Source organism: Symphalangus syndactylus, chromosome 7 (genome assembly GCF_028878055.3).
Source record: "Symphalangus syndactylus isolate Jambi chromosome 7, NHGRI_mSymSyn1-v2.1_pri, whole genome shotgun sequence".
NCBI lineage: Eukaryota > Metazoa > Chordata > Mammalia > Primates > Hylobatidae > Symphalangus > Symphalangus syndactylus.
In genome coordinates, this window is record NC_072429.2 from 27,285,797 (window position 1) to 27,306,834 (window position 21,038).

General features: G+C 41.1%; 1 long non-coding RNA gene across 1 annotated transcript in view; it reads right to left on the reverse strand.

Annotated features, from left to right (window-relative positions):
• Positions 1-18,103, reverse strand: part of LOC134737200 (uncharacterized) — an 80,297-nt gene extending 62,194 nt beyond the window's left edge. Inside the window, exon 1 of the long non-coding RNA XR_010121849.1 lies at positions 17,996-18,103. This is a non-coding gene — a long non-coding RNA (uncharacterized lncRNA). The remainder of the gene's footprint in view (positions 1-17,995) is intronic.
• Between the last annotated feature and the right edge of the window lie 2,935 nt (positions 18,104-21,038).

Below are 21,038 nucleotides of genomic sequence, written 5' to 3' on the forward strand. Positions count from 1 at the left end.
CCACCTTGGGCATGGTGTCCCTCCAGCGATGAAGCAGTTTTGTACATGTAGCTGGCCTCCTTGCCTCCCCAAACCCCTGCGGGGCCAAACAGCTGCAGTTTAAGGGAGAAGAAATAAAAAGCCTTTGAAATGAATCATCCTAAAAGCAACTCATTTTTTGTTTGAGGGCGTAAGTGGGGTATTTGAGAGCTGACTGGAAAACTTCCTTTTCAGAGCCCTTCCTGGCCTCAGGAACAAGTTTTTCCTAAGCCATCCCAAGCAATTGTCTCAGCAAAGAGACAAAACCAGAAGACACTATTTCTATAATTACTACTAATTACAATCTTATGATTCCATTTAATCTCCACATAAGAAGTTCACCAATTGAAGAACAACAGCATTGATCCCCTGTGCCTGAGCCAATTAGATATTTTGGGTCAATCCAGAATGGCTACCCAGCCTTTGCCAGGATGAATTTGTGTTTAGAATTTTATTTTTATAGCCTCCAAGGCATCCCAGATTTTAAAGGGACACTGGAAACCATCCATTTTTGCATGCCTGCTCCAGCAAGATCTGCATATTTCAAAAATCATTAAGAAGTTAATACTGAAGCCCATTTTACTTTTCTCCCCAATAACAAGATTTTTTTTAACATTGAAGTGTTTAGATTTCCCTGAGAAAAATAAAAATGATTTCTTAATACCCTGGAATCTTAATCCAGATAGTCTAGGAGAAAAGAGATTACAAGTGACATCTCAATTTCAGGCACCTCATTAGTCAGGGACTTGATTTCCGATGATTGCTCTGCTAATTGACTCGGAGCTGACTGCTCCTCTCTGGGGAAAGAACTCCATGAATCCTGCTTCCAGACCTCCAGGGGTTTGCAGACTCTTGCCTTTCACCATCTGAGGGTCCCTGGGCCTCGAGAGAAATCACAGAAGCAGTGGAGTCTCTGTCATTTACCTACTCTGAAATCCGAGGCAGGTTATTTATCCTCTGACCCTCCTTTTCCTTGGAGTATAGAATGAAGAAAATGCTGCCAGCCTGAAAATTTGCTGTAAGGATGAGAGCATGTGTTACTCTAGGGCCGGGCACAGAGTCAGTGCCTAAAAAAAAATCGTTTGTTTCTTCAACCAAAAGTTAAGCACAAGAATGGACATGCAACATCCAGGCCCTGTTTTCCTGTCCATTATAATCTGATGGGGAAAACAGATACGAATCAAATAATCCCTCAAATTATTTACAAACAGAGATAAGTACAATAAAGGGAAGGAATGCAATTTTGTGAGAATTTCAGCAGAGCAACTGCTAGCTTGGTGGAGATGGGAGAGAGACTGAGGTCAGGGCAGCGAGGAGGAAAGATGAAGGAAGCAACATTTGAACCGAGCTCTGAGAGATAAGAGGGTGGGGAGGAATCCACATTGCAGACACTGGGAACGGCAGGATCAGGGAAAGAGGCCATTGGAGAGAGCAAGGGGCAGCATGGCAGAAATGGGGCTGGATTAATCACCAGCAATTTTCCATAAGTTATTGGCAAGCTTTATTCCATGTAGGCATACAGCAAAGTCCTTGATCAAATGACAAAGTTTTCCAAGTATATCTTAAGAAAAAACTTTTAATCTTGCTATGAAATAAGACTTGACAGAAATACTTCCTGATTAGGTTACTGATTTCTCTGAAAAGATGCTTAATTTATGTGAAAGGAGAAAAAAAGGAAAAAATATATAATTACATATAGCTATATAATTATATGTAGTACATAGCTAGAAAATGAATAAATGAATGCATTATAATTTGTAATAAGGAGAAGTAAACTTGGAGTTGACAAATGATCTGAGATAGAGGCTCAACCCTGATCACTATTAGCTATATTATCTTAAGCAAATGTGTTATTATTTACTCAGAGTTTTCTCTGTGACAGGCACTGTGCTAAGTGCTTACCCAACATGTACCATTGAATTGTTGCAGCCAGCCAGTGAACTACCCAAAGTCCTCCTTATCATCATCATTATTATTATCTCCACCTCACAGAAGAGACAGAGGCTTCAAAAAATTAAGTGACATGCCCACTTGTACATGTGTAATACATAATAAACTTGGCATCTGAATCCCAGACACTGCCTCCAGAATCTGCATTCTAACAATCACAGCATCATTTGCTCTGTGCAGCCAGAAAGTGGTTCTGAAGATGAAACAGTCACAGAAGACCTTTGTAAAACCCTCAGGGCCTCACTGGCAGAGGCCGCCAGAATAAACAGCTCTGCCTTCTTGCCATGAGACCAGACCCTTTCAGGTTCACTCTGACTCCATTCCAACTATCCAATCTGGGTCTTCAGAAGGAGTTTCCTTAGTAGGCTCCTTCACCTGTCCAGGGACCCATGCGTCCACTGTAATTACTGCCAAAGTACCATATGTATGTGCACAGGGCATTTTTTCTTGAGGTTGGTTACCCAAAATGTTTATGAGCTTCTGGGAAGAGGAATCTTCTCTCAAAATTCTGATTCAATAGAGTTGACTCAAAACAATAAGGGACTGGGAAGTTCAGGAGAGATTTTTAATTCAGTCTGGTCTCAAACAGGAGTCACTTGCTCACTAAATGCTTTAGGTGGGCCCATGATGTGTCAGTCCAGAGGTCCAGCCACAGCTGGAATCCTTTAAGAATTATTTCAGGTTTACTCAAAACAAAACAAAATGAAAAACCACTTCCTTACTCCTTCTTTGTACATTTAGGAATTAAATAACTTGCAGGAAAAAAATTCTAAAACACATTAAACTCTGAACAATCTGTATCCTTCAAGTTCTGTACAGCTTTTGCCAATGTATATTGAAAATGCTTTCGCAGAATTGCAATTAGTATGTACCTTCCCCTTCACACTGGTTTTCACAAATGATACTTCACATAAACATTCTTGTGCATCAGCATGGCCCAGGTTCTTGTTATTTTAATAACCTGATAGTATTCCATTCTGTTAACATCTCTTGAATGCATTTAAGTTAAAAAAAGAAACTCAATTTCTGATCTTTGACACTTTGATTTTTGCTTTAACATTTAAAAAACTGATATGAAAAATGCTAACAATGCATGACTTAAGGGTTTCAGAGGATAGGCTTTGGAATCCAACAGACATGTACTTTGGATATGGGTAGAATCCCGTTTCTACCTCTTACAAGTTATTTGACCTTCAGCAAATCACTCAAGCTGTCTGAGCCCTAGTTTCCTCATTGTAAAACAGGGATAATAGCAATATCTTCCTCTTCAAATTGTTGCAAGATTAAGCAACATAACATGCTTAAAGTGCTTTGCAGAGTGCTTGGTACATGCTAAAAGCTTGGTAAATGATAGTTCTTGGCATAATGGACAGGAAATAGAGAGTTGGACTCACCTAAGGCATTTTCTTTAAAAGGGGTGAAAACGTTATTTTTCCAAGGTTATAAAGAAAGGAAATCAGGGGAAATAAGGAAGTATCTGAATTGACCACAAGTTGGTGTCAATTTACTTGCCAATTCCAAATTTGGGTGTCTGAAATGAACATTTTCAGTCCTAAAATGAGGATAGCATCCTGGGGCTCGTGAACACGAATAAATATATTCAGAGAATAAATACACTCTACATGTCTCTGGCATGATGCCTCTGTTCAGCCTCAACACTGCCCACCCTTCTGCAAAGCAGGTCCTTCCACACCAAGTCAGCCCTCCACCACCACCACCATCAAGGAGAATTTTCTGTCACCTTCGCCAACCGATTGTCTGAACACGTAAGCTAGACAGAACCATGGTAATTCTCTCTTGTCCAACTCATTTGCTTTATAGATCAGAAAATGGGAGGCTTAGGCAGATGAAATGAATTTCCAAGTTTGCATATCTACTTAAGGGCAGAACTGGTATGTACAGAACCTGGTCACTTCTAATCATCAACGCACAGATTTTCTATCGGTCATTTGTTTTTCACCTTGATGATATTTTATTGACCCATGAATCTTCTAGACTCCTATTTACTTGATCTTTCTTTTTTTTTTTTTACTAAAAATAAATGTAAAAGGAAATGTTACATAACTAAACATTAATAGATAAAAAACAGTATTACTAATTAAATGAAAAAAAGATAGTCATAAAATAAACAGCAGACCTACAATTAAATTCTAGTTGAAATGCAATGATCTACCAAAGGATCAGAGGTGGAAGCAAATGCTCTCATCCACAACAAAAGAAATTAGCAAGGGTTCAAGAGGGGCTGCACAAGGATAGACAACCAGCAGTCTAAGATTCCATCAAACAAAAAGCCCATCAAAGTTTTCTTTAAGAGGATAGAAAAGGAATGAAAAAGGAATAACTGCATTGGCTTGGTAGGACAGGTGTGAATTTGTGAAGTACTAGCCTGTGACATCCTGTCTCTCCTACACCATCTCTTACCTGTCACCCATCAGGGAATAGTTCCTGAAACTTTGTGTTTTGAGGTTAATTCTAGGATCCCACAAATCTCTTTATTTCTTTGCTTCCTTTTACACTCTGAAAGCTCTGTTTAAACCCTCAATCTTCGTAAGTAAAGTTGTTCACAGTTTCATTCGCAGATAATCTTAGCTGTGGTTTAGCTTTGTGCATAGGCATTATCTTATTTAATCTCAACAATATCTTTTTAAGTGGAAACGACTGCAATCTCCATGTGAGGACTGACACACAGAGAAATTACTGAAATTGTGTATGTCTTCAGCTGGTAGCTTGGAGTTGCCTGATTCCATACTCTATGCTCTAAATCACTGTGATACACTACTTTCCAGTCTAACTTCAGTTGATTTATTAATAATTTGCTTCAAAAATATTTACTGAATATTTCATATGATCCCATCAATGGACTCCGCATATAGGAATGAGCAAAGATTGATATAATTTAGTCCTTGTCCTTGACTTTTATATGTCATTAATACGTTCAACAAATACTTATTGACCTACTACCAAGTTGTAATCTTGATGAAGAACCAAGAGATATCCATCTGAAAAAAATGCACAAATAAACAATATAATAAAATACCAAAATGTACAGAGCAACTGGTAAGAGTTATGAGCAGGTCAGGAAGGAGATGGAGTGTTGTGGTCTAGCATTACTGCGGAGGGCTACCTAGAAGACACGACCCTTGAAAGGAGGGAGGACATTGCAGGCAAAAGTACAAAGCAAGCAAAGTGACAGAGGAGACACCCAGCATTGAGTGACAGAGACTCCTCTTCTTAATACCTGATCAATTGGCAACAACAACAAAACAAATAAAACACCCACCCAAAGGGCAGCAGGGTCTCACATTTCTTAGCTATAATTTTCAGAGATCAATGATAGTAAACTCTGTGAGGCAAAAGTTCCTCCATTCTTAAGAGTGGCATTGGGTAGAAGGGGAGCTTTCACCAAAGATGCTTTAGGTTTCAACTGTGTGCCTGAGAAAGCCCTGCAATTGGCATGGCCTAGAATATCAACACAGGGGCAGGAAGCTTTCAGTTAGCTTCAATGCGGCAGAGGGTGAGGAAGAAAAAACATACTTATTAGGATTGTTGGTCTCGGAAGCTTTGAGGTACACCAGCGAGGTAGGAGCTTAGAAAATAAGGTTAGCTCCTCGCAGTTAAGTGCCAAGTGCTGTGAATGACTTGGGGCTGGCTCATTATGGACCTATTTCAGCTAATCCTCCACAGGCAACAATCCTCCTCTTTTCTGGGACTGGGGAAGCCTGGGGAAAAACCATTCCTTTTCTAGTCAGGCTTGAGGGGGGAGAGCCATCTTTCTTTAATAAATCTCCAAGCTCAGAGGATTCTTCTTACTGTAGCTAGTGCTAGAAAATGTAGAGTTTGCAGGTTTCTGAAGTGTTCAACACCCATTCTGCCCCTTCCTGATTACACAACAACAATAATAACATGTCTATTAGCCTATCCATTTTCTCTATTAGATGTTAAGTTTCTAGAACGTTACCCATACAATCACTTACCCGTGCATTAATCCAATCAATAACCGAGTGGCTCAATGTACTCACCTCTATTTTAGCACCTATACACTTTATTGTACTTATTTCTATCGGAATCTGGCCCTTACCTGCATCTCCAGCCTCATCTCCCACTACCCAGCACTTAACACTGTAAGGTCCAGCCGCATTGACTCTTCTTCCTAGACAGTGAGCTGGGCCTCCTCTCTCCCACCGTAAGGCATTCACATGTGCTGACTCTTCTGCATGGGCATGGAACAAATATTCTTTTCCACCTTCCTCCATCATCTGATTAGCTTCTACTCACCCTTCAATCTCAAGTCTCGCCCCGCCCTCCCAAGCCCAACTCCCACGCTAGGCCAACTTTTTAAATCCTAGGCAACTGAACATGTGTAGTCTGTAAGCACAATGAGGCAAGGGATCTTGTCTGATTTTGCTTCCCACCAACTAGCATGGTGCCTGGCCTGAAGTAAGCATTCAGTATGTGTTTGTGGTTTGAATAAATGAATAAATGAACAAATGTGGTCCTTTCCCTCGGGGCTCTGTTAGATCCTTCGGGGCCACGATAGCATCTCATATTCTTAGGGCCTTTGCCCCATGCCTGGCATATGAGCACTTAGTAAATGTTTGTTGAATGTGAAACTTCCATGTGCAAGTCTCCACTTTAAAGTACTGTGAAGGGCCACAAATAAAAAGTTACATGAACAACAAAAAGCCAAGCACATAAACATACGGTCCCAAATCTCAGAGAGTTTTCAGCAAAATACAGGAAAGGGGACAAGTACATGATAATCATAACGGTGAAAAGAAAAAAGGGCACAGAAGGAGTACAGACAAACAGCACAGGAGTACAGACAAACGGCACAGAAGGAGTACAGACAAACGGCTAAGGAAGTTCTGAGAAAGGGTACGGACAGGTTTTAGGGAGGAAGCCCTGAGCCCAGCAGCTATTCTAGTCTTTATCTGGAAGCCACGTGTCCAGTGCTCTGTTGGGAAGCACTGTTCCTGGGTCAAACATGAGTAGGGGAGGTGCCCACCTACCACCACTTCACTTTTGAAGCCTTTCTCTATTTCATGAAGGTTCAATGCAGGGCACACAATTTAAAAGCCCGCAGGGGCCGAGAAACTAAGATAACCAAAAGGTGCAGGTTTACTGTGGCCAATTCCAAAGCACATTTCCTGCCTGACAAGCAGAGGCAGCTGTTACTCAACTACTGTCAGTTGTTGTCCTACGAGAATACCAGCCCTGTGTAGTGATTTTTACTCCCCAAGAAAATAAAGAGATCCAGATTCTGAAATGAAATCTTCCAGTTTTTAAATGTTGGCAACTAATTCAACTTTTAGGCTCAAAAAACATTCTTTAGGTCTGTGGATTGCATCCAGACTGCAGACCTCATCCAGTCATGAACAGCTGGCTTACAACCTCTGGCCTAAGCAGATTAGACCTGTGAAAAATTAAAGCCACCATTTTGCAGCCATGTGATTAGCAAATGTTAACAAATCTGATCAAATCAGATGTTGCCAAGGAAGTGGAGCAACAGGAACGCTCATATTCAGCTCCTGGGAATGATGATTGGAACAGCTGCTCTGGAATGCAAATTGGCATTATCTTGTAAAGATAAGGAAATGCATATCTCATTACCTAGCAATTCCATTTTTGGCATATTCTCTAGGGAAATTGTTGCAAATGTGCACAAAGAAACATATATAAAGAACATACAAGAATGTTCATAGCTGCGTTGTTTATTATGGCAAGAAACTAAAAACAAATCAAATGCCAATTAAAAGATTAAATAAGCTTTGGCATAATCATAGAACAGAATAAAAATAACTAAAGTGCTACCAATTAACATGGATCTGGTGTCTTCAAGGGTCAGGTATACCCTTCTAAGTAAGATCTTTCTTCTAAGGTCTCTAAGATCTTCTCATCTCTAATGTGAAACAATCCTAGATATTACTAACCCATTGTTAGTGTAACCTTTATTCATTCAGAAACTATTTACAGACCATCCATATGCCAGATATTCTGCTAGATGCCGAGGATGCTGTGACAAACCAGATATTGCCCCTGTCCTTACAGTGTGGTAGAAGAGACAACGTTAAACAATCAAATAAACAAATAGAGATGTATAAATGGTGAAAAGAACAGGATGCTATGAGAACACAATGGAGGAGGAACATAGCTTAGAGGGAATAGGGAGGAATATAAAGGGTTACAAAAGTCCTCTCTGTAGAAGGGACAATTAAGTTGAGGTCTGTGAAGTTAGCCAGGAAAGGAGAAAAGAACATACCAGGTAGAGGGAATAGCCCTGCAAGGACTCTGAGCATGCAAACAGCTCAACCTGCTCAGAGGGATGGAGAGGAGCTCAGTGTGGCTGCAGCATGGTGCATTCACACTGGAAAGCTTGTTTGCAATAAGGGAAAAGTCTGAGTTCATCCTTCCACCCAATTTTCAAGATGGTTGGCAAGCAAGCCAGAATGATGTACGAAATCTAAATGTCAAAATAAAACAAACTGGATTTAACCCACAGGCTTTCACTATATTAACAAGACATTCTACTAAATTACCAATCAGTTAGAAGGAAGAGAATATTAAGCTCAAATGTTCCCCTTCTGCCCACGCTGAAGTACCAGAGGTTAAGTCCAGACACTCAGAGGATCAGAGTTCATTACCCAAAATATCTTCAGATATTAAAGCTAGACAAATTCATGTGAGCTACTCATCTCCACACAAGAAAGTATTATAACCATTCAATGATGGCTTTTCTTGTGGTTTCCAATTCACAAATTGTTTCCTCTCTACACCATTTCCATATATCTATATATGGGTGTATGTGTGTGTATATGTACTCACACATACACATATACCACATAGACACACAAATATTTCAGAATCTAACTTAAAAGTTTTCTGTCCTTGCTGTTTGATCCTTGGTGCCTTGGCCAGAAACCCCAACTAAGCATAGCTCGTATGCTACAGTTAAACTTTTTAAAATCTTCATCTCTTAGGTAATTATGAATGGGACAGCAACAGGGACTCCTGCAATGGCCCACCAGAGGCTTCACAATTGGCACCAACACTTTTTAGGAACAGGCAAGCAGTATTTTAAATTCAATAATGGTTTTTGCCAAAAGCCCTCTATAACTAATTTTGCAGTCTGAGTCCACAAGACCTATTTAGTGTTTGGCTAAATCTCATGGAACATCTTGTTTCCCTTCAGTTTTTCATTAGTTTGGATTAAAAATAAAAAAGCTAACAAACATGGCTTGCATGAATATTTCCAAATTACACCACACCAGCATTTTCAGAGGTGACCTCACTCCCTTTTCTCCTCATCTGAGACCCCTTAATATCCACAGTCAGTTTGGCAATGCCATCTCCATGCCCTGGAAGAATGTGACCTGACCTTGCTCCCAGCAAAAGATGTGGAGAATGGCTTGTTCCTTACCACACAGGCACTTCGTTTTTATAGTTGCTGTCATCTTTGCAGCTTTTTGATTTGTCAAGAGCTCAGGAAGGAGCATAACCTCACACCAAACAGGTCCCACTTTAAGAGCTCTAAATGAAACTAGCAAGCAAAGAGGGGTGGGGTTCAGGAGATGCATGCAGAATAAAAGCGTCCTAGAACTACGGGCAGATGAATTATCTTGCAGGATCCACAACTGAGACAGGTGTCTGCAAAATTTTCCATGAAAAATGGTTGAAAATACTGCATAATCTGCTTTTATGATTTAAGTGCAAGTGATTGTGCTAGGCACTAGTGTTACTTTGAATGAAGAGGTGAGTTATTGCTTGCAATTATTCACCACCCACATTCACCCATTGCCGTGTAACTTGTGCTTTCTGGGGATTACTTTGGGCTTGGCCACGTGTCAAGCTTTGGTCAATACAATTAGAACAGGCACGATATGAGCCACATGTAGGCAGAAGCTTTAAGAGGCATTGCCAGTTTCTGTAGATGTTTTGCTTCTCCCCCTCTTTCCTGAGAACTGCATGTCCCAGACAAAGGCTGTTCTCTCCACCAGACTTAGAATGAGAAGACACATGGAGCAGAATGCTGCCCAGAACAGAACCACAGCTGACCTGCAGAGGAGCATGAGTGTTATAGGGATGAAACAATAAACGATTGTTGCTGAAAGCCTCTGAGATGATTGGGTATTAGGTTAGCAAGCCTGATTAATGCACTTATTAATGCAGCAAAAAAGACTTGTTCCCTTCTCTTATGGACCTGATGGTCTAGCCAGGGGAGGCACACAATAAACATATAAGCCAACTAATAATTATTGTAACTACTTATTTTTACATTAGGCAACATCTAATTATGTAATATCTCTTCCATTTACACCAAATCCTCTTCCTCATCCAACCACATGTGGCCCTGAGCCTGCTTTCTTCTGGCTATATTCTCTGAATTGACAACTCCATCTATTCCTATAACTTCCAGAAGCACCTCTCTTCAAATGCCCCTCAAATCTACTTCTGTGGATGACATCCAGACAGAAGACCTCAACCATCCAGGCACAGCTGGCTTACGACCTCTGGCCTAAACAGACAAGACTTGTGAAAAATTAAAACCACCATTTTGCACCCACAAGATTAGCAAATGTTAAAAAATCTGATCAAATCAAATGTTGCCAAGGAAGTAGAACAACAGGAACACTCATACTTGGCTCTGGGGAGTGACAATTGGAACAGCTGCTCTAGAAAACAAATTGGCATTATCATAAAAATATAAAGATATGCATAGCTTATTACCTAGCAATTCAATTTCTGCGCATATTCTCTAGTGAAATTGTTGCTATTGTTGTACACATGCCAGATCCATATTTCCAACAGACAGCTGGGTATCATGTCTGCAGGACCATTTGTAAACCTCCACTCACCATGACCAGAACTAAATACATCTATTATCTCTCATGGTTTTTGTGGGCCAGAAATTCAGGAAGTGCTCAGCTGGATGGTTCTTCCCTAGGGTCTATTAATGAGGCTGGTGCTGAAACAGTGAGAGGGGCTGCACGTGTTGGGTCTGTTCAAGGCATTCTCTGTCTCTCTTTCTCTCTCTCTCTCTCTCCCTCTCTGTCTCTCTATCTATCTATCTATCTCCAAGTGTGGTCACAAGGCCTCCCTTTGTGGCCTCTCCATGGATGGAAAGTTTGGGCTTCCTTGCAGCATGGTAGCCTCTGGACTGTCAGGCTGTTTACATGATGACTGAAGGTTCAAGGGTGAAATTGTTCCAGACAGCAAGACAGAAGCTAAGTCACTTCCTGTGACTTTCCATCAGAAGTCATGTAATATCACTTCCACCATGTTCTCTTGGTTACCCACAAATGATTAGCCCTCTCTGAACCAAGAGCAGTGGAACCTGACTTTATGATGTGATGGGAAAGAAGATCCTTTTGTAGCTATCTGTGGATGATACAATTTGCCACACCATCCATCAGATCTTCCTCCCTGCTTCTTTTCTGTGACTGGGACCAAATCCTGACATTTTACTTCCACAGTTGTTCTCTCCTTTCCATTCTCATAATACTCTCTTTAAGAGCCGGTTTAAATAACTTTCAGTATGGGTTAGTGGTGATGTTAGCTGACTCTCACTCCAATTTCTCTTCTTTCCTCTTTACTGCTACCCAGTCTTCCTTCCTAAAGCAACTCCTGATCCTTCACACATCTGCAGAGGGGATGACACATAGTAGGTGCTCTTTAAAGATCGGATTTTCCTGAAAATCTTTGAGGACTCTCCTTTATCTGTTTGGTTAGAGACAAAATCCTTGGTCTGTAATTAAAAGATGTCTATAATATTCATTCATTTGTTCAATAAATATTTATTGAGCATCCACTCTGTGCCAGACATTGTGCTAGGAACTGGGGATAAAACAGAGACCAAGAAGAATAAGCTTCCTGCCTTCACAGAGCTTCTGTGTAGTGGGGAAAAGGGAAACATTCACTCATTCATTCAAAAAATATTTAACATGTTGCACATACAACTGCCCATTCTAGGTGGGAAGGCTTTAATCAATATAACATTAATATGTCCACATTGTGCCTTACTGGACACAACAAATTTAATTTCCTGCTTCTTTTTCTCTTGAAATATACACTCCAAATAAACTAGACTATCAATTTATTCCCTTTTTATTTGCAGAAAGTTTCCATTTCTACATTTTAATTTATGTTGGCTTCTTTGTCTGAAAGTCTCCTTGTTCCTCTCCAATCTTCAAATCTATCTCACATCCTGTATACTATAAGAAATGTTCCACTCTGCTCTCCAATTCAGTGTGGATTCTTCCTCCTTTATATCTTCACAGTGTACAGTCTGCATCTTTCTCAGGCTACTCCTTATGTTCTACTTTGTGTGACAGACAATATATGTGAGTCTTGGCTTCACTACCAGACCACTAAGCCCTTAAGAGAAAGGACTGCTCCCTATTAATCTTTAATGGTCTTTGTTACCTATACTTACTTATGGTGCATACTCAATATTTATCCAATTAGTGGAAAGCCTGGGAACAAACTTGAGAAAATACCAATATATTCTTCTGTTTTAAAACAGGAAATATTCTCAGAGTTGTTTGGTTATAAGTTCTTAAAAATCCAACTCAATTTGGCTTCAGCAAAAAAAGTGGAATATATTGGCGACATAATAGAGAAGCCCCTTGGTAGTTCCATGTCGTTGGGAATCCCTTCTTTCTCTCTGTTGGTACTGCTTGCCACCATGTTGCTTATTCCTAGACAGGGTCTCAGGTGGCCCACCAGGCTTCTATCCTATGAGCTTAGCAACCCGTAACTTACTCTTTGCTAAGGTCCAGGATCAAATGTCATTGACTCAGCTGAGGTCACATACATAACCCTGCACCAATCACTGTGGCCCAGGAATGTGGCCCTCTGTACCTAGAAGTACATCCTAGAGGAGACAGAGGAGAGGTGAATTGTCAAGTAGTGCTGTGAGAAAAGCAATCTGATGGGCATGTGAAGGGTGGACTGATGGCAATGCCAGACGAAAGAGGGAAGTCTAAAACGGCATTTGAACTCTGAGATAGGAACCTCAGTTCACCCTTTTCAGGAAAGATCAGCCAAAGCAAAGGAACAGCAAGCATTCTATCAGACCTAAGATGCAAGTTCACAGGCAGCCTTTGGACAGCACTTACCCTCAGGCCCACAGGCTGTGAGGAAATCATTGGATGGACAATAGAATAGGAGTCAGGAAACTTGAGTTATCTCCTTGGCTCTGTGACTTACTCTCTACATGACCTTGGGCAATTCACTTAACCTTTCTGAACCTCAGGTTCCTCATTTCTAAAATAAGTCAGGAGGGCTGCGTGGTCACTGACTTCCTTTTCCATCTGACATTCTGCACTGCTATTTCTGATCTGAGTATAACTGATCCTTCCTTCATAACAGCTCTGGAATTTACTTCTCCCTGTCTAGTGGACTAGGTCTTTACAGAGTCATTAAGGGTATGACCTCTTTTGCTTACCAGCTGTGGGATTGTGGGTAAATTACCTAATCTCTCTTTGCCTTAGTTTCTTTATCTATAAAATGGGGATAATAATAGTCCCTGCCTGTTTGAGTTGTTGTAAGGATTAAATTAAATGAATGTATGCAAAGTGCTTGGGACAGTATGAGGCGAATTTTAAGTACCACATAACTGTTAGGTACTATCAGAATTATTCACTGTGTTAATTTATGGCTTCTCTTAGGACAAGAGGCTGTTGAAGCCAGGGCATGGAAAGATGGACAGTATTTGACAGATACATTTCTTTGGCCATGTAAATAATTCAGAAATGGTCACAATGATAGTCTCCTTCGGGCTTGAGGAAGGAAAGCAGTGCATTGTGGGTGTGGTGGGCATATTTTTTTCAGAACTTTAAATTAAACTATATAATTTCACAAGTCTGATTATACTTATCAGGCAAGCAGAAATGACCATTTGAAATAAAACCTGCCTGCCCTACATTCTTGCCATAATTATGGATACATTTCATTTGCCTAAATCCATAGTCCTGTCCCTTCAACTAACACTGTAACCGCTGAAGCAAAAACATCACTTATGTTCACCCAGAACCAGTTATATTGTGCCCTCCCTCCCTGAGAACTGCTTTCTACATGCTGCAGGGACAGCAGAGTACTTAGGGACACACACACACACACACACACACTCACACACTTTTTTGTTGTTCCAAAGGCTGAAGTTTCACCAGTTTCAGACTCCAACAAATTCCAAATGAGTCATTTCCCCAAATCCTCCTTGTCAAGTCTTGCCTCTTAGTGCCAACATCCTCTGTGCAGAAAATAAAATAAAACAAGAAGCCATGAAATTGATGTACCTGGCTGGCTTCTAGAAACAACCTCCTTTCATTTACTAGAGTTACTAGGAATTGCTTCCAAAGCCTAGGTACTTATGGTAGGGTCTTTCTCCTCAGTCTTGAGGCTAAGTTCAAAGGAGGTGTGACCTAACTTGGCTCTGAATGCTCAGGGCTTCAGTCACAATAGCAACACACACCTGTGCTTCTGTTTCCCAAGGGCTTTCATTTCTATTACTATATCTGTTTCTCACAACAACCCTGTGGGTAGATATGATTATGATTGCCATTTTATGAACTAGGTAACTGAGGTTCAGAGAAGGAAAATGATTTCACTAAAGGCAAAACAAGTTCATGTTTCAGCAAGACCAAAAACCTGTGTCTCCTCCTATGACATCTACCTCTATGATTTTTCCCAAGAACAACAAATAGGATTTTCCTCATATGCCATTTCTCTTGTCTATTGGTGGTGGCTGGCCAAAGATCTAGCATTGAAAAAGATTATAAGATCACACATAGGGTTGTGATTGATTAGCAGTGTCTAATACAGTACGGGATAAGAAAGTGGTAGCCTATGCACCAGGGGTCTGCCCTACATGGTATCATGATATCTAGATTCCTTAACCTTCTTCTTATATTTCAGCAATCTATCGATCATTATGTCTTAGAAGTATAAGAAGTATATATTTTAGTTGCAAGTAAGCTGAAATACACTTAAACCAAAAAAAGGAGAATGTATTATATAAGAGCATGGAGGTGTCTCTTGAAACCCGGGGATAGGAAGTGCTGACAGTCATCTCCATGGACTGAAACCAAGAAATGAAATGTCATCAGAAACCCAGGCAGAATCTGTCACTTACCTTCTGTCTTATTCTAACTCTTCTGTCCCCCCATTCACCCCACTCCTTCTCTTTATTTTCTTTCTTTCTCTCTCCTCTAACTCTCTCCAGAGACACATGTTCATTTTTATCTGCATCTCTCTGACCACTTGCTCCATCCTTCTTTCTCTGTAGATTGGTTTTCTTTCTTTCTCCAGGCACATGGGACAAGATCAAGAGCTGCACATGCTGATGGAAATACATTTGTGAGTTGCAAATGTAATTGTAACTTTTGTATCTAGTAGCCACATTTAAAAGAAGCCAAATAAAGTAAAATTAATATTAGAAATATATTTTAATCTATATATTTATAATATCATTTAACATGTAACTTAATATAAAAAATTTAATGAGATAGCATTCTGAATTTTTTTTTTTTTTTTTTTTTTTTTGAGACAGAGTCTCGCTGTCACCCAGGCTGGAGTGCAGTGGCGCGATCTCGGCTCACTGCAGGCTCCGCCCCTCGGGGTTCACGCCATTCTCCTGCCTCAGCCTCCGGAGTAGCTGGGACTACAGGCGCCTGCCACCTCGCCCGGCTAATTTTTTTTTGTATTTTTAGTAGAGACGGGGTTTCACTGTGTTAGCCAGGATGGTCTCAATCTCCTGAACTCGTGATCTGCCCGCCTCGGCCTCTCAAAGTGCTGGGATTACAGGCATGAGCCACCACGCCCGGCCAGCATTCTGAATTTTTTCTTTATAGTAAGTCTTTGAAATCCAATGTGTAGTTTACGTTTATAGCATATTTCAATTTGGATTGGTCACATTTCAGATGGCCAGTGTCTAGTGGCTGCCAAACCAGACAGCACAGATCTAGAGTTCGATGTCTTTTTTTTTTTCTAGCAGCCAGCAGGGAAAGGTCTGGCATCTCTGAATCTCCCTGTCAAGCTTTCAGGACATAATCTGATTGGCTCATATTGAGTCATTTGTTCATACCTCATCCCGTCAGCCTTGGCTAGTGTCTTAGTCTATTTTGTGCTGCTATGACAGAATACCTGAGACTGGGTAATTTATAAAGATTAGAGATTAATTTCTCATAGTTCTGTAGGCTGGGAAGTCCAAGGTCAAAGAGATCAAATCTGATGAGGGCATTCTTGCTGCATCATTCCATGGCAGAAGGTGAAAGAGAAGAGAGACAAAGAAAGAGAAAAAATGGGCAAAACTCATGCTTACTATCGGGATCCCACTCCCACATTAACGACACTAATCCATTCATGAGGCAGAGCCTCATGACCTAATCACTTCTTGAAGATCCCCCCTCCCAACACCGTTGCACTGGGGATTAAGTTTCCAACACATGAATTTTGGGCGACACATTCACACCACAGCCACCTGGAAGGCAAGGATCCCATTTTATAGACATGGCAGCCAAAGGACAGGACTGTTCTCAGAGACAAAGATGGAGGACTTGCCTGAGCCTAAAAGACATGTAACACAGTGTTTACAAAAGACTTTTTAGGAAGAACCATCTAGTGTCACCTGCATTCTCTGGAAGATTCCAGAGGTTCTCCATAATCTTGCATTTGGGGGAATATAAAAAGGTTTCACAGGGCAAGAACAACCCAAGAAGAATAGTGTGCTGCCACCTGGGCAAGATAAATCAAGCATGCATTTCTAATTCAAGAAAGACCCAGAGCTGCCCAGAAAGAAGACACAATGCAGGATAAACTCAGTGGTGGATCAGAAGTTTGAGGTGGAGGCTCACTTCCACAAGTTCAAGACTCATCTCCTAGAATTAAGTTAATCCAGGAAGGACAATCCCATGCCGCTTGGGAACCTGCTCTGGCCCTCTGGCCCCCTCCAGGTCTCAGGAGAGAATATTTTTTATGCCATTTGCCAACACCAAGAGCTCCCCTTTATACAGACACATTTCAGTTACACAAACAATTTTTGTGGGAACATCCAGTAATCTCTAGCTTTGTTTATGGAAGCTCTTCAATATGAAGAAGGCTTAAGTCCTTAATGAGAGCAGAGGAAACAGCTGTTCTCTCTTCCTCAGGACACTGGGGCTTCAAAAAGAGTGTTATGCCACTTACTTAGTGAGCCACAACCTGTTTATGAGGTGGACTGTGTTGACTGTCTGTCACAGCTCCTCACCAAACACTTGCTCTTAGCCCTCAGGTAATGGGAGTGACAGAGAAAAATGGCTGCATGGAAGACGGATGCACGGCAGCTACTCTGAGCACAGCTAATGCTGGGAAGAGTGGAAAGGCAAGAAGCTAAAATTCCTGGGAGCCCGTTTCTTTGGCTGAGGCAGAGTCATTAGGTCAATATTTCTCATTCTCAAAGTGTAGAGCAAGGATCACGGTTTTCCACGGCCTAGAAGATAGGATCTAGCCCCTGCCTACCTCTCTGCCCTCATCTTGCAGTTTGCTTTATTCCAAAACTGGTCTCCTTTTTTTTTTTTTTTTTGAGATGGAGTCTCACACTGTCATCCAGGCTATAGTACAGTGGCACCGTCTCGGCTCACTGCAACCTGCACCTCCCGGGTTCAAGCAATTCTCCTGCCTCAGCCTCCCAAGTAGCTGGGATTACAGGCACCTGCCACCACACCCAGCTAATTTTTTTGTATTTTTAGTAGAGACAGAGTTTCACTATGTTGGCCAGGCTGGTCTCGAACTCCTGACCTTGTGATCCGCCTGCCTCAGCCTCCCCAAGTGCTGGGATTACAGGCGTGAGCCACCGCACCCAGCCCCCACAACTGGTCTCCCTTCTATTCTTTGAACATGACAATCTTTCAGAATATTTGCCTGGGACCCTCTTCCCCAGCTCTTTGCATGACTTGCCTATTCTCATAGTTCAAGAATCAACTCAAGTGTCCTTTCTTCACTTAGGCCTCCCTTGACCCAGTCTCCCAGCTCCATGCATAAAGTAGTCTCTTACCCCTTCAGGCCATCCTTCAACGCATCACCTACTTCATCACACTTTTTCCAAGTTGCAATCATCTTCTTTATTCATCTGTTTCTTCATCTTCTCCACTGGAATGTAAATTCCCTGAGAATAAGGACACATCTAGCTTATTAACTTCTGAACTGCAGGGTCCCAAATGGTGCCTGCTACATAAGAGGATCTCAGGAAATACTTGTTGAATATATAAACCAGCTCTCCGGAGTGCCCAGGCCCACTAAATCACATTCTCTAAGAGCAGAGCGTGAAATCTGTTTTGTTTTGTTTTGTTTTGTTTTGTTTGAGATGGAGTCTTGCTCTGTTCCAGGCTGGAGTGCAACAGCGTGATCTTAACTCATTGCAACCTCCGCCTCCCAGATTCAAGCTATTCTCCTGCCTCAACCTCCCGAGTAGCTGGGATTATTACAGGCGTCTGCCACCACGCCCGGTTAATTTTTGCATTTTTAGTAGAGACGGGGTTTCGCTATGTTGGCCAGGCTGGTCTCAAACTCCTGAACTCATGATCTTCCTGCCTCGGCCTCCTAAAGTGTTGGGATTACAGGCATGAGCCACCGCACCTGGCCCTGAAATCTGTGTTTTTCACGAGTGCCTCAGATGATTTGTACACATCCTGGGGGGTGAGAAGTGTACTATTTTTACCTGCCTTGTCAAGAGCCCTGCTTTCACTCTTATCCTAACCTAAAGGCTGTGTCCTGACAGAGACTATGAGGCAAATTAGAGGGAACTTAAGGCTCCTCCAACTTGGTGGCTCAGTTTGCTCTTCCTAGGACTATTCATTGAACAATGACGCATTAGGGGTGTGAGCCGATGAGCTCAGTGAGGCCAAGAACCATGTGAGTCTTCCTCATTGCTTATCACTGGCATGCAGCATAGCACCTGCCATATAGACAGCCCACAATCAACATAAGCAAATGAATGGGCACTGACATGAGTGTCAGGCAGTGTGTGAGATACCAAGTGTGGCAAATGTGCATAAAACTACAAGATGCTCAAAGTCAAGGGGGAAGGCAAAAGTGAAAAATTTAACCTTAGAACATAAGCTAAATGTCCAAGGTTCTGTGGGCTTCATAGTAAAGGTAAAATTCAAGCTACATGTCGTTTTATTTCTTCCGCATGCCCTGGGTAAGTCTGATAACCTCTGATGTCAATTATCTGCAAATAAAATAGTTTCTTTTTCTTGAGATATAGTAGAGAACAGCAGGTTGTTTTTTGGCTCCGTAGTTTTCTTAATAATTGTGCAAAATGAAGCAAGCCTTTCTAGGCCTCAGCTTCCTGCTTTTGTACCAACTTTACAGGGCTGTCTGGAGAATCAGATCAATTCATACACATAAAAAGCCTAGCTTGAGACATAGCAAGCACTCAAAATATGTTATTACCATGTAGTTTTAACACCCTCTAAACACTGTATCTAGCCCTCTTTTCAATGCACATTAAGAAAAAAATGCCTTTTTAAAAATGTATTTTACTAATAGCTAATGCAAAAGGAAGTATCAGTTCCAGGCTCTGTCCAAGTTAATACAAATCCCAGGTTAGTGGAGTCTGAAATTAATTGCCTTTTTTCTCCTTGTGACATTACAATTTAGAATGTAAGTATTTTCTCCCTAGATGGGAGAGGAATTTCACTGTTACATCACAGAGAGCAGTATCCTCATGGCTGCTGAAGTTTTTGTGAAAAAAATCGTATTATAATAAAATGGGCAAGGCAAGATCTTTTGTTATATGAAACTTCAACTACAGTAGAGAAATGTCAGATGGGTAGATTATTGTCCATGCCTTGGAGAGGGTTTGAATCCCATGAAATGAGGGGAGGGTCAGTGGGGTTTGTTGATAATGCTCCATTAGCTAGTATATCTATGGACTTTGTGGTTACAGAAACTACACACCCTGGCTTGCCCATGACAGTCCCAGTTAATGCCCATCATTGTTGTTGAATTAATAGTAACACTTTCTTGCATTCTCAAAACTGTGCCAGTTTGGGTGACAAATTAGATTGTCACCTACTTATGGGTTTTCCTGTCTCTCCAGCAGAGAACCCAAGGCCCAACCTGGAGTAGTAATAATGAACATTATATTTGCACAGCCCTTGATATATACTGGGCACTGTGTTGAACATCCACCATGCATTATTTCATTTATTCTTCCCAACAAGGCTTAGATAAGACTTCTAGAAGACATGGGCAGAGAAAAGATTCCACTGTACCCGTCAACTATATTCAACATAAGAACAACTATACATGCTAAATTAAAATATTTAAAATCCGCGTGCATTTTTGCTTCTTTCCCGATGTGTCATTACAAAATTCGGAACTCAAGTATCAAAGCTGAACTTTTCACATTTTCCTTCTCTTTCTTGCTAGGGCCTGAAGCACATACTTGCTCTACCTGTGTTCACAGATCTAGAACTGCTCACAATAACCCAGCGAGGTGATGTGATTGCATCCATTTTACAGATAAGATACCTGAGGTTTAGAGGAATCATCCCACTGTCATATGCTAGTTCCTCAGTTTTAAAACATCATGCTTAGTCCCCTTCACATTTTAACATTTCTGGAATAAAGATAATCTCACAACAGAAGAACATTTTTAGTGTAGAATTTCTCTCCTGACCCATTTTTATGACTTTAATCATGTATCCTATACCAGACAGCTTCTTAGGCTACAGGACACATAAGAACAGAGAGCTGACCTTCAAACCTGCTCCATCTGACTTCTTATCTGTAATCACTGTGCCACACCGCCTTGAATCAATCTTTATTAAATGTCATTATAAATAAAGAGAAAAATTTTTAGCAAAACTTAAATGGCTGTGCATAGAGATCAAATGAAGAAGAATCCTTACCTCTATGGTTTTTCAGCTTTTCAGCTTCTTTTTAATATTCTGTATGACTGACAGGGGTGGGAACTGGGGAGTGAGGGTTGGGGGTGAGAAGGTAAATCACCAAAAACGTAAGGAGAGGGAAGTAGAAAAACCAAGGCATTGGGGCAAGGGTCCCCAGATTAACTTTTCTGATCTCACTTT